This window comes from Numenius arquata, chromosome 1 (assembly GCF_964106895.1).
Source record: "Numenius arquata chromosome 1, bNumArq3.hap1.1, whole genome shotgun sequence".
NCBI classification, from domain to species: Eukaryota; Metazoa; Chordata; class Aves; order Charadriiformes; family Scolopacidae; genus Numenius; species Numenius arquata.
Window position 1 is genome coordinate 52579113 of NC_133576.1, and position 16676 is coordinate 52595788.

Consider the following 16676-nt stretch of genomic DNA (forward strand, 5'->3'; position numbering starts at 1 on the left):
CCTCCTCTCTGGACCTGATAGTTGTTAATCAGTTTCCACTATTAGTGGTGTTGTCAGATCCTACTATTAGCAGTGCATGCACGCAGAACATCAGGTCCATCTGAGACAACAAATGACCATTGGCAAGGCTTCTATATGTATTTTATTCAGTTTCATACTTACTGCTACAAAAATTTGTACTTCCGAAGCGTGATTTTGGGTATGCCTCTGTCCAGGCACTGAAAATCACAGTTTGGGAGTTCAAAGTGCCAAATTGACAACTGGAACAAAAGTTCTTTGAGCCCAAATAGGCTGCTAGGTCATCAATGGTTAATTACAGAAGAGATCTACGTGCTAGGGGTTATATCCTTTTTAACGAAGAAGGATGTCTATAATGATATCTCACCATCACTGACAGTGCAGCATGCCAAAAATTATGATAGTTATGAAATCCCTTAACAAGAGCTGCAATAAGCTATCAGTTTCCCATGCACTTGTTGATGTGTCTGGAGTTACCATAGCTCAGGCTTTGCACCAGCCTGCCTTCTCCTCTGTGGTGGGTTGGACCCAAATGGCAGACAAACTCCACCTAGCTACTTGCTCACTGGCTGCACTCAGAAGGTTTCGGGGAGAAAACAGAAAGAGTGAGAACATGAAAGGTGTCAAGACAAAAAACAGGAGATCAATTACCTGATTTTTGGAAATTAATCAAATTTATTGATAATTAATATGTATATTTAATTACTTGTTCAGGTATGGGGGGACATTAAAACATAGGGAAAATACTTTTCCTTCCCTTTTCCCGGGTTCAACTTCAGTTCTTTACTCCAGACTCTTCTTTCCTCTTGTTATCATGGCAGGTTATGCTCAGTCGCTTCAGTGAGGCAATGAACAGTACAGGACAGGAGGGCATGATGATCAGTACATAGCAGTTTCGCTCTTCTACTCCACAATTTTCCTTTGCTCTAGCAAGGGCTTTCCATACATAGTAGTTCCTCGAGGAATATCCATCTGCTCTGGTGCAAGACCTCCACAGACTGCAAGGAATACCTGCTCTGCCATGGTGCACATCCTCCTCCTCCTCTGACCTTTCTGTTCCCTCTGCTGTTTTTGACTCCTTTTTGTTGCCTTCTCTCCCTGTAGTACTTTCTTTCCTTAAATATGTTTTCACAGAGGCAGCACCAGCTTGGCTGATGGACTCAGCTGTGTCCTGTGGTGAGTCCACTTTTAAGCCAGCTGCGTCCAGCAAAGGGCAGCCGATGGCCTTTTCTCACAGACGCCACCCCTGCAGCCCCCTTTTGCCAACACCTTCACACCTGTACCCAATACACACTCCATACCCCATTTTTTCCACCTCTTCTCTGCCCTGGTGAGTCCACATCTGGAGTACTGTGTCCAGTTCTGGGCTCCCCAGTTCAAGAAGGACAGGGAACTGCTGGAGAGGGTATAGCAGAGGTCTACAAAGATGATTAGGGGCCTGGAGCATCTCTCTTATGAGGAAAGGCTGAGGGACTTGGGTCTTTTTAGTCTAGAGAAGAGAAGGCTGAGGGGGGATCTGATCAATGCTTATAAATACTTAAAGGGTGGGTGTCAAGAAGATGGGTGTCAAGGAGATGGGGCCAGTCTTTTCAGTGGTGCCCAGCGACAGGACAAGAGGTAATGAGCACAAAATTGAACATAAGAAGTTCCATCTAAACATGAGGAGGAACTTCTTTACTTTGAGAGTGGCAGAGCACTGGAATAGGTTGCCCGGAGAGGTAGTAGAGTCTCCATCTCTGGAGACATTCAAAACCTACCTGGATGCCATCCTGTGCAACTTGCTCTAGGTGGACCTGCTCTGGCAGGAGTGTTGGACTAGATGATCTTCAGAGGTCCCTTCCAACCCATATCATTCTGTGATTCTGTGACAGGCACAATGATCTTGCTACCGTTGACTTTTATCTGCATATCAATATAATTTTTAAAATTCTTCTATTATTTTTGAATGGAAATTATTGTTTATCTCATTTCCTCTCTGAATGGAGATTCCATTTTTTTAAATTCAAATGCCCTCCCAAAAAGCAGCATCGTTGGTGATACTGAAGGTTCAGTTGATTTGAAGTGGTAGAATATACATACAGCTTTGAAAAACAGATCCCTTATTGAAATTTTTAGATTAGATATTCATAACCTACTTTTTAAAGCCCTGGGAAGCTGATAGAATTAAAAGTAACAGCCGAACAGTATGTCTAAAATGTAATTGTGCAACTATAGAAGTATTTGTGAACATCCTCGTGGATAAATGCCTCCCCAATATTAGTTCTGCCTTTGCTTAGGTAATTAGTAAAAGTTCTAGATGAATTCGATTTACTTTTAGTAATATAGAATTCATTAATATTATTACTTTCTAGAATAATTTTAACATTTCATGGAAATATTTGGTAATTTTATATATATATATATATATATAAAAGATATTGCTTTATATATAGATATAGATATCTATATAAATTGTTCATTCCAGGCAGCTTATTAAATTGTTGTTCCTTTCATTGAGTGTAATTTTTGCAAGTAAATATGTAGGACAATATATAATGGGAATGATCACACTATATAATGTGCTGCCACCGCTGCCTTAGATACAAAATCCCCAGTTCTTTGCTAGCTGTGACAAGGACCTTTTTCTCTTGCATTTTTAAATGCTGCACCTATTGTCTCCAAAGAAAAGACAATATATGTCAAAGTATGTAACATGAGGTAATGGAGTGAATTATACTGCTATGCCACCTACAGCCACATGTATGCATTTCTGCCAGAAAAGTTGTTTCCTTGAGTAAAAATAATTACACAAAAAGCAATCTAATCAAAACAGGCAGTGTCTTCTGTGTGTGTTCCCTCTTTTCCGTGCAAATATAACACTGCTGAATCATACCGAGTTCTCGAAAGTTTATAAAGGAAAATGCATTGATTGGCTTGATTAGCTTTTCAATCACAAAGACCTGAAAGAAAAAGACCTAAATAAACTACAGACTGGTTGTACATTGTTTCTATGGAATTAATAATGTTTTAAGACTTTCATGTTGCTGTCTTAAAATTGGTTAGCTTTCCAGTCCTCATTTACCCTGTATATAAGATTGATAGAAATATTTTTAAAACTACAAATATGCATATTGTGTGTGCCATGCCCACTATAAATGAAACTATGATGTCAAACTAAATATTCGGAATAGCTGATATCAGTGTTTTTTATGTTTACCATCCTTTCTCTGTTGGATATAACATTGAATGTTATGTAAATGATTTACTACAGCAATTTTGTAGCCGACTGCTTTTAAGACATTTTCTCCTCTTAAAATATAATTTCCTGAAGGAAAATGCAGTCCAGAATAACATAAACTAAAAGCAGTGTTCCTTATAATTTCACAAAGATGGTCAGTCTTTACCTAGCAACAAGACAGAGCTCTAACCATCCTAGTATTACTGCCTGTGATTCTCATGAGCTGTTGCTAGTGCTGCAATTTCTCTTCTTCAAATGCCCTGCAAAACACTCTCAGTCTTCAAAGTACAGTTCCTTAATACATTGATTTCCCTTTATAGAAAAAGTGTCTCTGAATATGAAATGCTTAAAATTTTGAGAATAGTGGGATTTACAAAAGAACAATTTTTTAGCTGAAATAGACTCAATTTACACCACTGTGAGGACGCAAACCTCAACTGAAGTGGGGCTTAGTGTTTCTGATTTTCATTATGTTAAAAATGCCAGGGTGTATTTTCATAGCATGCTGTAAAAATATAAAATTGTTTCTCTCATTCACTCCCTCCCCTCCCCGCTTCTCTCTTTCCTTCTCCCTGCCCCTTTTTATTGTTTGTGTTATACTTCAGCGTACAGGGAAGTAGAAAATAATCAAGTTGATATAGGACTGCCTTTTTAACTCAATGGCATGGAGCATGAGAGCATTTTTAATACTCCTTGCTTACAATACAGAATTAGAATTGCTGTGTAAGGAAATCCTGAATGTGGACATCAAAGAGGGAAGGCTGATAGCTTTAGGGAAATGTCAGTGTATAGTGTTAGTGATATACAAAAAGAAGATCAGGTACCAGACCTATGTCTAAGATATGGTCTGGAATCCAGGCCAGACTCATCCCAGCAGGCCCAGTAAGGTGCCACTTGAGCTGGGAACTGCAGCCAGGCAAGAGTCAAATGTCAGCACTGTTAGGACTGTGCTGGAGCAGAGCAGACAGGGGAGTAGTGTTCAAGCACTGCTTAAGGCCATTTTGTACTAGGTGTGGAAACTGTGTGGAGAATTACTTTCACATCACTGTGAATTCTCCCTGTTGAATAAAAAATTTCTGGAAACTTTTTCAAGCTTAAAGACATTTATAGAGTTTGGCTGGAACTAAAACAGAAAAGGCTTTGCATCAAATATGGTTCAAGAATAGGGAAGGAGTGAGGTAGTCATGCTCATATAAGACCCATTTATTTTTTTCAGCCATAGATACTTGAAAGCTTGTAGTTGGCACTGCATATTTGGGAAGTTGTTGAAAGGACACAGAAATGTGTAGTCTTCCAAGAGTGAAAAAGACATGCTATGGAAATAGAAGGGAAGACAAAAGATTGCAAAGAAGAGAAAATAGTTATGTTCATTGGTGCATCTCTAAGGAAAAGATACTGGAGCAAAACACAGGTGAGGACAAAAGAAGTGCCATCAGGTGCAATGCAGATGACACAAATACTCTTGAACCATTATATTCAAATCAGAAAAAAAAGAAGGCATAAATGGCATTGCTCCTCAATGGACAAAATTCTTTGAATGGTCAGACTTAGAGGTTAATGGGTCAAACTCTGTCTGGAGGTGAGTAGCATGTGGAGTGCCACCATGCTCTATCCTGAGGCCTGTCCTGTTTCAAACATTTTTAACAATGACATGGAGGCAATGAATCCTTGTTCACCAGTTTTGCAGATGTCACCAAATTGGAAGGACCAATTGATCTACTTGGAAGGTAAGGCTGCAATTAAGGGAGACCAAGACAGGCCATGGGAATGGTCCAAAAGGAACATTATGCAATTAAACAAGTATAAATGCAGAGACTGCCTGACAGTGCTGCATGTTGAGCACTAAGAGGCTGGGAAGCCAATCTGCAGAAAAGGCCCTGGACCAGCAGGATGCTGGAAGCTAAGACAACCAACAGGAATAACATCAGTGTAGCCAGCAGATCAAACAAAGTGATTGTACATCACTAGTCAGTACTCCTGAGACCACATTTGGGTACTTCATCTGGTTTTACATCCCCCAGTACAAGAAAGGCATTGATAAACCAGAGTGATCTGTGGAGACCACAAAGGGGCCGGAGACCATTTGATGGGGCTGGAGCACTTGCAGGTCATTTACACCTTGATAACTAAACAAAATTAGCTGGGGAATAGAAACATTTTGCTGAAGAACAGAAATATAACATGACCAGGTATTCAGCAATCATAGTCATGGTAGGAGCCTGGCAAGCAAGTCATTCAGATGCACCAATAAAACTATTTCCTCCCACCCAGATTTTAAGATACTGAAAAACCTGGAAGATTAAGTCATCCAGATATTCCACCCTGTTTTACAAACAAAAGTTCACAGCCTCTACTTGGAAGTTGAATAAAAGTTCAGCTTTCAAGAGCATTTTTGGACATATGTTAGACTTCATTGAAATAAAATGTCTTTTACTCCAAAATATAAAATTTTTGAGATTCAGAATTTATAAAGTGGTCTAGTCATTTTATAAAAAGGCTCTTCTGCAGAAGACATGAAAATGTTCAGCAAATGATAGAGCATAGAGTGTGTCCGTGGAATTACATCTATAGCAAGATAAGGTTAGGAACAGGAGGGACAATGGATAGAAATTTTATTCCAGTGGAATTAAATCATATATAATGGTATTATTTTTTTCTCATCATGTTTCCTTCTTTCTTTGACTTAAATCATACTTTCTGGCTGCCTGTGGGTAAATTTGAAAACTCTTAAGCTCTGTTTTTTTTTTTTCTCTCATGTCAGGGAAAAAAACCTCATACACTAACCTATCATATTACAAAACCTTTGTATGTCTTCAATGTCTTTCATAACTTTCTCTTTGGCAAAGTTCAGAATCAATATTCTACCCTTGCTTTTCTTAGTCTATTAGATGACCTTGAGCCTACAAGCTAACATTTTATTGTTAATTTTGTTTTTCTCTTGGCTTCCATGTTTCCATCATATTCTAATTTTGCTACCATTTCAAATGTCTCTTCAATTTTTATTCAAGATACCCCAAAAATTTCTGCAGTGGATCACCAAGATTCCTTTCCATCTTCATTTTCACTTCTACAAATTCATCCAATTCCTGTCCTTCTTTGGGTCTGACTCCCTGTGTCTGAGATAAAATTTATATTCAAGGTCAAGTCAAAATTCCTAAACTTCATTCGAAGACACCTCTTCTCCCTCATTTTACAGATACTATGAACATCAACAACATCTTGTCAATCCAAGCTTGCTGCTTAGATGTTATGCATGATTTCTTCGATCTTTAGAGACTGCTATTTTTCTGCATATCATTAATAAAATGTCTCTTTTCATTGCCATCTCTCTTGCCTTTTCAGGCCTTTATTATCTCACATTTCAATTTCTACTCTCTCTGCTGTGGCCTGAAAAAAATGTAATTGTATCTAGAGCAATACACCGATTACCAGCCAGTCAATCAATGCCCAGCCTTTGTTTCTTTCCTTTAAAAAATTCAAACAAGTATATTAGTGTCTTCTCTGTGTCTCCCTACAAGTGATATTTTCCTTTTAAATACTCAGAGAACCACTTCATTATCTTCTCTTATATTGTCTCTCAATTCTCTCTCTTGCTATGGTATCTACATAGACTGTTCAATGCTTACAATCACAGACAGAGTATATCATAAGGTCCTTCTCTGAAAATTTCATTTACTATACTTTGAAATCATTTTATTAATTTGCTCTTGCCAGTTGTTGCCTTTCCCTTCGTACTGGAATTGTAAGTTATCCCTTCAACTCCTGAGGTTTTGGCAGATATCTGCACCATGCCTAATACAGTTAACATTTTTGAAGGATAAATAATGAGTAACAACACTATTGCTATTACTATTAATGATACTATTAGATTCTGTGGCAAAGTTTTACAGAACTGGAGACAAATAATTTTCAGCACAGATTACTACATTGTGGTTTTGTTTTGGAAGAGATTAGAGCGTGTTCTTTTCTTAGAGCAGAAAAGAATTAGCTACATTTATCATAAGCTCCTATCTACAAACAACAGAATTCTGTGAACAGAAGGTGGAGAAAAATAAAATTAAGACATAGATGGGGAAAAGAAAAAGGGAAGAGTAGGGAGAGAGAGAGGATCAGAAAGAATCTATTTTGATAAGTTTTTCTAAAGTGTTCCAGTCATTGACAACTGCCGATAGCATTTGATCCCTTACCTTTAATTACATTATTAATTCTGAGAAGGCATATCTGAACTCAAAAGCAGAAAACCAGAAGTGCCATCCCAAGTACTTTTTTCCTGAAGTTGTTTCATTCTAACAAACATCAATTTTTTTTCACTTTATGTTCTGCTCCTCCAACTTTTAACAAAAACAAAATAACAATCTTCATTGAGAAAGAATAACTCATTTCCTTGAATTATGAATATCTCATTACTTTGAATTAAAAAGACAAATTTCTACCCTCTGAATGCAGCACCAATTACAATGTTTTTTTTCTAGATCAGTGTGAGTGTGGATTCATGGATTATCCACAGCAGGCTTTCCAATGATAACTACTGAAAAGGATTTCTTTCTTTCCTGGTTTTGGGGATGATCCTCACTTTCTTATCTATCTTCCATCATTGTAGCATGAATGTCATATGTGGATGGCATAGGATGGCTATTCTGAAAACATTTGCTGATTGACCTAGCCCAATGTGTATTATAATAAAGGTAGAACCATGCATTGTAACTTTGTTAATTGTGTTCACTGTAATTTAATGTGTAGGTTCTCTGTAGGTCTGTTCATGCCTTTTTTCCTGTGATGAAGTATTTTGATATAGATTAAAGCTTTGTTGTTTAACTGTGGCATGTACACAATGTCAAGGGAATGAAATTGAAAAAGTGGTATTCAGTTACAAAGACAGCTCTGAAACTAAAATGTTCTGTTGTCAGGGGACATATTAGCAAATCTGTGTATCTACTGGGTGTCCTTCAGGGACAGAACAAGACATTTATGATCTCCAAGGGATTATATGAATTCACTAAATAGTCTACCACTACGTATTTAAATATGGCTAAAATGAGGGGACAAAAAAACAACTTTAAATACAGAAAAACTCACTGCAACCATAACAAAGTTATGAGATTTCCCTTAATAGATCATATTACAAATATATGCCAAGAAAAATCTGTTGCTAATGTGAAAAACACACTTGAAAAGTGAGCTTAAAGAAAAAGAGAATATAAACCCACCCTTTCTATCTGCTTGCCCTAAGATTCTGATCTGTCCGTTTTGGTCAATGAACACCAGTTTCCTTGTCTGTTGAAACAGGAGGCTGAGCTGCAGTGAGGAAGTGAATGACTTCTTCTCCTTAGCCTGCCATGAGCAGTTACAGAGTGATAATATCAAACTGTGGAGAAAATAGAACACTACCTTATTTCTAAAGAAAGCAAAACAGATGCACGGAGAGAGCCTCAGGTGTTCTCGGGTGAAGCGGGCAAAGCGAGAACATGGCCAGGATTACATAAAAAGCCTCAGAGGGGTAACATGAATTCCAGTGAAGTGGAAGGATATGGGATTCTCTTGGGAAGTCCTGGCATTTTATTGAGCCCTTTACATAGGGCTCTCTGAGTGACAAATGGGGATGGATACACATTGCTTGTCTGACTGTACAGTGGAAGTTTCAAATGGTACAGTGAAAGAATGAGGACAAGCAGGACTTTATCCCTGGTGTTGACACACTTCTGGCCAGGTGGCAGAAAGCTTAAAGGTATGACTCAGGGTTGATAGCTTTTACTCTGCACCTACAGAACATTAAGCTTTTTTGTGGAGGTATTAGGTCATGCTGTCGTTAGGGAGAAAGCAGACCTCTTATGTAAGAGTATGAAACAACTATTCCAGTGTCTGTCCTTCTTGAATTCAGGGGTTATATTTATTTTTAGGTTCAGGATGTTTGCATGTGTTCCATGCAGTTATACCATATTTCCAAGAGCAGTTACTTGTTTGCATTTTGGAGGAATTTAAATTTAAAAGAAAAAAAAAAAGTAACAGAGCCTTCAACATGTGTACAGGACTTTCTGTGTCACAAGGGCTGTTTAGGCTTTTGTGAAAATGGAGAAATTAAATCCACTTACCTTTTGCAAAGGGAAGCTACTGTGGGAGATATTTAAGGTGGCTTAAATCATCTGGCTTTTTCAGTGCCTGTCAACAACAAAGGCATTAAGACTTCATTTGCAAGCTTTATCTTTAATGTAAAATGGCAGCAATTGACATTTAAAACTGTCTGGTACAATACCCTGTATGATACAGGCAGAAGCCGCAAGAGTCTTATGTTGAATGAAAACTTATTTCTTTCAGCTGTCCAAAACTAAAAAGTGTCTGGTATAAGAAATGCATGCATTCTCTTGGCTTGAATTTCAAGAGAGGAGTTGCTCAGGGGTTAGGTATTTTGTTTTTTCTTTTTGTGTTTTGTAAGATAAAAGGGAGTTGAACACAAGGTAAGATTAATTCTCCCTCTCTATATTATTATGGGTGCTCTCTGTCCCAGTTTATTATTCAATATGGGATTTTCTTACACTGTAGAGAGCTTGTAGCAAAAAGTTTCTAAACTGCTCACAGATTAGTTATTTTATTTTCTTTTATATCCTTTGATTTGAATCAGTACTGTTTCCAGAGTGAGCTGTCAGTTTAGCCAAAGAAAATCTAGGCAAATGAGATTTCTTTTTTTCTTTTTTTTTTTTTTTTTTTAACTTAAGCTCCTAATGATCATGATTTAAGTTAATCCTTAACAAGTATAGGTAAGAAAATATTCATCAGCAACCACACTTCTCTGAATAAGGTAGAGATAGTAAACCTGTCAGTGCAATTTTTTTAGCCTCATAATAAAGACAGCAATGCACCTGTAAATACTAATTTTTTCTTTTCTATTTGACTTGTGAATTCTCCTCAATTCACTACTTCATCTTTATGTTTCATGAGTGTGTGTGCGCATGTGTGTGACTGTGTGAACTACATTTATTTACCTATTTGGAACATATAAATGATAACAGCAGCTGCTCAAAGAGAGCATTCCACTGCACCAATTAATGTTCCATGCTAAATAAGAAATTTACATCCTCCACACCAGTCTTGTTACAAAATAATTAATTTGATTCAAATGCTAAATTAATATGGCAAGGAGGTTTTCGGATTAAAGTTGAGGAGGAAATAAACTGCAGCCTTGGAAAGCCTACAGCATGTTTTGCACTGCACCTTGAAACAAACAGCTTTGACTAAAGAGTGAGTTAGTCTATCTCTTTGATGGCTGCATTACCAAGTCAAAGTCTTCAGGCCCTCGTGAGGGTTCAATGACAGAGAATATTGTAGTAGCTAGATGTAGGACACATAGAATTTAGGCTTTTTGATCAAGTTGTAATAAACAGCTTTAATTAAATGGGTTTCCCAGAGGGGATTAAAGAGAAGTGAAGAACTCCTGTTTTATTATTTAAGATTCAAACTATTGCCTCCATTAGGCATATTCAGAGTTTATAGTAAGGAACCATTGTGGGTTCATTTCAGTGGAGATTGCACATGCAGTATACCTGATATATTTTCTTTCTTTGGCTTGTTAAAAATAAAAATCTTCAGGTTCTATTTGTGTTTCAGAACAGTTATTAGGTAGTTATGGTCTTATTTCCCTTCAGACACACATCTGTCGGCTCAGAAGTAAAGGGAAGAGAAAAAGAGAAAATAAGAAATTTATACTGGTGATACACTGTATTCCAATTTTGAAATCTATTTTAATTTGAATCTCTGTTCTATCGGGTAACCAACCATAAGTGGCCATGTTTTTTGTGTATGAGAGATCACCATTGGAGGAGTTCTGATAATTATTTAAAATCTTAGAGGCATTGTATTCCTCCACATAATTCTTTAACAGGAATGGTTCGTGTCATACACTCCAGTACAACATCCCATGTCACTAGGTTACCTCGCACTGGATAAAGACACCACAGGAGTCTGATTAGAAATCACCCCATAAGTTATTACAGCAAACAAAATCCATCACTCTCCCAATGAATCTCTAAAAAGAAATGCAGTGCCATCCCCTTGGTTAATCAGGATTTCAAAACAGCATTACTTAGATGGCTCCTAAGAGCTTAGCTCCTTGACTTATGACCTCACTGTGCAAGTACACAGGTACTTAATTTTACATGCATACTGAAAATTAAATAACTTGAACTATGGTCCTGATAACAGCAATAGCTTTTAAGACCTAACAGCTGACCTGTGTACTGAAAAGCAAAAAAAAACCCAACCCAACCCTTTGACTGTTTTTTCATAAAGAAATAACTCATAGTGGAGCTGTTTAAAAAACATTTTCTTCTCATTGTATGCTGAAACTTGAAACTTACTAGAAATGTAACAAAATACAGCCTAGCACAGAGGACTCCAAGGTAGTTTGTCAGCTGTCAATTGGCCAGTGTTGCTAGACACCCTTAAAGTCTCCTTCAATTTATTTTCAATCATATGAAATACGTTGCAGTAACTACTAGCTTCATACCTAAAGAGAAATTTTTTAAGCTTTAACAGAGGGTTAAAGTTCTCAGAGCTAAAAGAAATAAAACTAACGAGCAGACTTACAAACCTATACCAGGTCACCTTTCTTTAAAGACATGAATTCAGTGTGAAACATCAAAATAATGGAGCTCTATTAATTCTACAGAGATTTAAAATGCTAATGAAGAATACTCTCCCAGCAGACTTAGATTGTTCAAACACAACAATCAAAAGATGTGGTAAGGAAGGGAGGGAAGAATTTTTAAGCTACGGAGAAAAAACCCCAGAAAATTTTATTGTATAGTGAATCAGAGAATTTGACAAAAAAGCTCCAATATTCATCCCTTGATATACCAAAGCACAGTTTGCTTTATGAACAAGTTTCTTACAGTAAAATATTTGGTTTTTTTCAACCTGTGTAGATCTGTTTTTAATTACCAAACAACAAACTTCATGAGACTAAACCTAGTTAACATATAAATGAAAACAAAACAAAACAAAACAAAACAAGTCACAGGAAAATATGCATCTTAAAAAAAAAAGTGAAGTTAAGGTAACATTTTTCTTCTTAATATTGTACTTTTGCTTTTTAATGGTGATTAACAGGGACTGGTACTCATTTCAACCCTGGTCCTGCTCTTACTGAAGTCAGTGGCAAATCTCTTCCTGGCTTCAGGAGCACAATGCAAGGTGATAAGCACCCAGACTCTTTCACTAAAGGATTGAGACACTTTGAACAAAGCTGGTGAGGGGTCTAGAGCACAAGTCTTAGGAGGAGCGGCTGAGAGAACTGGGGTTGTTTAGCCTGGAGAAAAGGAGGCTGAGGGGAGACCTTATCACTCTCTACACCTACTTGAAAGGAGGTTGTAGTGAGGTGGGGGTCAGTCTCTTAGTAATAAGCGATAGGACAAGAGGAAATGGCCTCAAGCTGCACCAGGAGAGGTTTAGATTGGATATTAAGAAAAATTTCTTCACTGAAAGGGTGAAGAGACAAATACTTTTCCCAGATTAAATATAGCTGAGAAATCAGAGCAAAGTGGGACTAGGAAACAGAGATAAAGTCTCTTGCTCAAAGTCTTGGAGCAAGGCAGTGCCAGGACTGAAAAAGATCCTCCTGAGCTAGGATAGCTGTTAGACAGCACAGCCTCCTTGTACTAGCAATCACAGAGACTACACTTGCACATATGTGGGAAAATGGGGGTACCAAAATCATAGAGCGAGGCGAATAGTTATCCTGAAAGAGGAAGCTGGCATGATGAAATACCAGTGAGCAAAGTGCTTAGAGTACACAGACAAAAAAAATTGTAGCGGTGATGTTAGACAAGCTTGTGGGAGAGAAGCAATGAATTGGGCCTGAATTATTTAATGTTAGGCAAAGTATTCAGAAGTTTTTTCAGTGAAACTCTCCTGAATTTACTGGGCGTGAACAAGATCGCTTCATAGAATTTCTCTATTTTTAAAATTATTATTATTTTTAAGGTTTCAAAAGATATCTATACTTCTTGAAAGGGTCCTAGAAAATAATGAACGTAGTAAGAAACCAGTAAATAATACATTAAGAATTGCAATATTTTGAAAAGGTATACTCCTGCTCCGATTTGTATACAGAGAAGAAATTTATTAAATGGATTGTATTATAAAATAGAAAAGGTAGATACAGAAGAAAAACTGTATAATACTTCAAAGCAAATAGAGCAATTACTGTCTTAAGAGCAGTCATTGCATCATAATAATAATAAATATCTTTAAAAATTAATGCCAAAAGAAAAAGAGTGGGCATATTGATCAAAGAGGAATATTATTGGAATAGTAGAAAAGGGGAAAGGCATCTAATTGGTTGAAAGGTGAGAACAAGATGGAAAATAAAAAACGGAAAAGACAATGTAATGAATAAAAAAGTGACTCAAAAAACCCACCCCAAACTTTTCTCCAAAATTATTTCTTCCCTTTTGAGACTTTTTGCATCAGAAATGAAGTATCACTTTGTGCTTTAAAGATGGGAACAAACTAGTTATAATTTATATTCACTTTGCCAAACATCTTCTCTGTGATACTGGGAAAGTTATTTAGCTTCTTTTTGGTTTAGCTGCCTGGGCTATTAAATAAGGATGCTTTATTTTTCTGTCTTGCAAAGACATGAGACATAATATGATACAAAGTGGTGGAAGCTACTCTTAGAAAAAAGAAAATGTAGTTTCTAAATTTATTGGGTTTGTGTGGCAAGGATTTGGTAGTGGGGGGGCTACAAGGGTGGATTCTGTAAGAAGCTACTACAAACTTCCCACATGTCTGATAGAGCCAATGCCACTGGCTCCAAGGCAGACTCACCACTGGCCAAGGCCAAGCCCATCAGTGACGGTAGCAGTGCCTCTGTGATAACGTATTTAAGAAGGGGAAAAACCCCAGCTATGCAATAGCAACCAGGAGAAAGGAGTGAAACAACCCCACAGACACCAAGGTCAGTGAAGAAGGAGGGGGAGGAGGTGCTCCAGGCACTGGAGCGGAGATTCCCTCTAGACTGTGGTGAAGACCACGGTAAGGCAGGTTGTCCCCCTCCAGCCCATTGAGGTCCATGGTGGAGCAGATATCCACCCTGCAGCCCATATAGGACTCTACAATGGAGCAGGTGGGTGCCTGAAGGAGGCTGTCATCCTGCAGGAAGCAGGCTTCTGGTAGAACCTGTGGACCCATGGAAAGAGAGGAGCCCATGCTGAAGCAGGTTTGCTGGCAGGACTTGTCACCCTGTGGGGCCCCCAAACCAGAGCAGTCTGTTCCTGAAGTATTGCACCCCATGGAAAAGACCCATGCTGGAGCAGTTAATGAAGAACTGCAATCTATGGGAAGGACTCACATTGGAGAAGTTCTTGGAGGACCCCATGCTGGAGCAGGGGGAGAGTGTGAGGAGTCCTGCCCCTGAGGAGGAAGGAGCAGCAGAGATGACGTGTGATAAACTGACAGGAACCTTCATTCTCTGTCCCCCTGTACTGCTCGGCAGGAGGAGGTAGAGAAATTGAGTAAAGTTAAGCCTGGGATGAAGGGATGGGTGAGGGGGAAAGTGTTTTAAGATTTGTGGTTTATTTCTTATTACCCTACCTTGACTTCTAATTGGCAATAAATAAAATTAATTGTCCCTGAGTTGAGTCTGTTTTGCCTGTGACGGTAATTGCTGAATGATCTCCCTGTCCTTATCTCGACCCACAAGCCTTTTGTCATATTCTCTCTCCCCCTGTCCTGCTGAGCAGGGGGAGTGATGGAGTGGCTTTGGTGGGCACCTGGCATCCAGCCAGGGTCAACCCACCATAAATAGTTAAGGGATCCAGCTCTCTCATGATGCATTGTTTCTGTCTATTTATATTGCTTCTGTCCACTCTTATGTCTCAGAAGTACTTACCTTCCTAAGAAGATTAATTGACTAGAAGATAATTTTTTTTTTGCTTTTGTAGAAGGTTGAGATGAGAACAAAACTATGAGTCCTTATGAGTATGAGAAGATAACTCCATATAATGGCAGAATATTGCTTCAAAGATATCATTCTTCAAAGGGTAATTTAAAAAGTATAGTCTCTATATATTCATCAATAGTATCATATACTAGATCTCTGCTAAAGAGTTCATATGTACCCAGCCAGAATAAGACAGAATTATAGATCATAAACCATTTTTACACTCTGCTTAGCAAGAATAGTTTTGATGTGGCAACGATAGGTTAAAGGATAGAAACAAAACAAGGTTTGTAGTTGAAGGTAATATCTTTTCTATGACAAATTGATCTTTCTGGAGAGATAAACAACAAGCAATCTTTTTGATGTGGAAGAGAACTTGTGTGACTGGTTTTTTCTCCAATCACTTCAGATGGTCTCATAAAAATTATTATTTCTTCCTACAAATCTTTTCTTGCTTATAAGCCATGGTCAAATATAATTCCTGAAAAACTGTTTTCAGGAACAATTCGACTGAGTAACATAGAATCTCCTAAACAGTTAAGCTTTCGGATCAACATATTCAGAAACAAGCAGAAAATAGTGATAAACTCAAAAGGTTATTATTCAGGAACTTGCATTATTGAGGGCTGAAGTAAATCAGGCGTCACAACAGGAGCGCCCAAAACTTCAGTTCTGTTTGTTATTTTGATTTTACTGAATAGCTTCTAAGCCCTCTGAGCATTTGATTAGAACTAATGTCCCTTCACTTGTATAAGATCTGATGAAGCACGTAACTCTTTCCCAGTTGCAAATATGGTTGCCACAATGCCTGGTTTTAAAATTAGTGGTTTTGATTTTCTGATAAAAGCTTTGCTGTATGCATATTTTTTGAAAAATCAGGTAAAAGACTACAGGGTTTGGCAGAACAAACTGAAGAAGAGGTCTTAAAGGAGAAGTTAGAACAGGGTTCTTTATCTCTACTTCTGGAGATTGCTGCTATCAAGTCTCCTGCCTGTCTCCACTCAATGTGTGGAGAACACTGTGTGAGAAAAATGTGAGAAAAGTGTAACTTATTGCACTTGCACATTTTATGGCATTCCTCTTGGAAAAGAAAATTTAAAAAAAACCCAAAAACAGAACAACAATTAATAGCTCCTGTTTTCATTTTTAAAAAGGTCCAAGGATTGCTTGACCCTGCAGTCCCATAATGTATCTGTGATTAATTCTGTCACTTTCTCTGCTCAAGACAACTTTCTGTCAGATACTTTTTATTATCCAATCTGGTTAACAAAGTACTGGTTTACAATCTTGTTGATTGGTGGGGAAAAAGGAGGAGGGGAAGCACTCCTGCAGGCTGCAAGTCCTGTGAAAGACATTTCTGAGGGACATGGCATTGTCCTGACTATAGAAATGCTCCCCAGCCACAAGGTGCCACGTCCCTATTCCTGTTCCTCTCATCCCAGGGGTCTGGCTCTCTGAGCCCAAGGCTTGGTTTCCATGTAGCACATCTGTGCCGTCAGTGCTTAA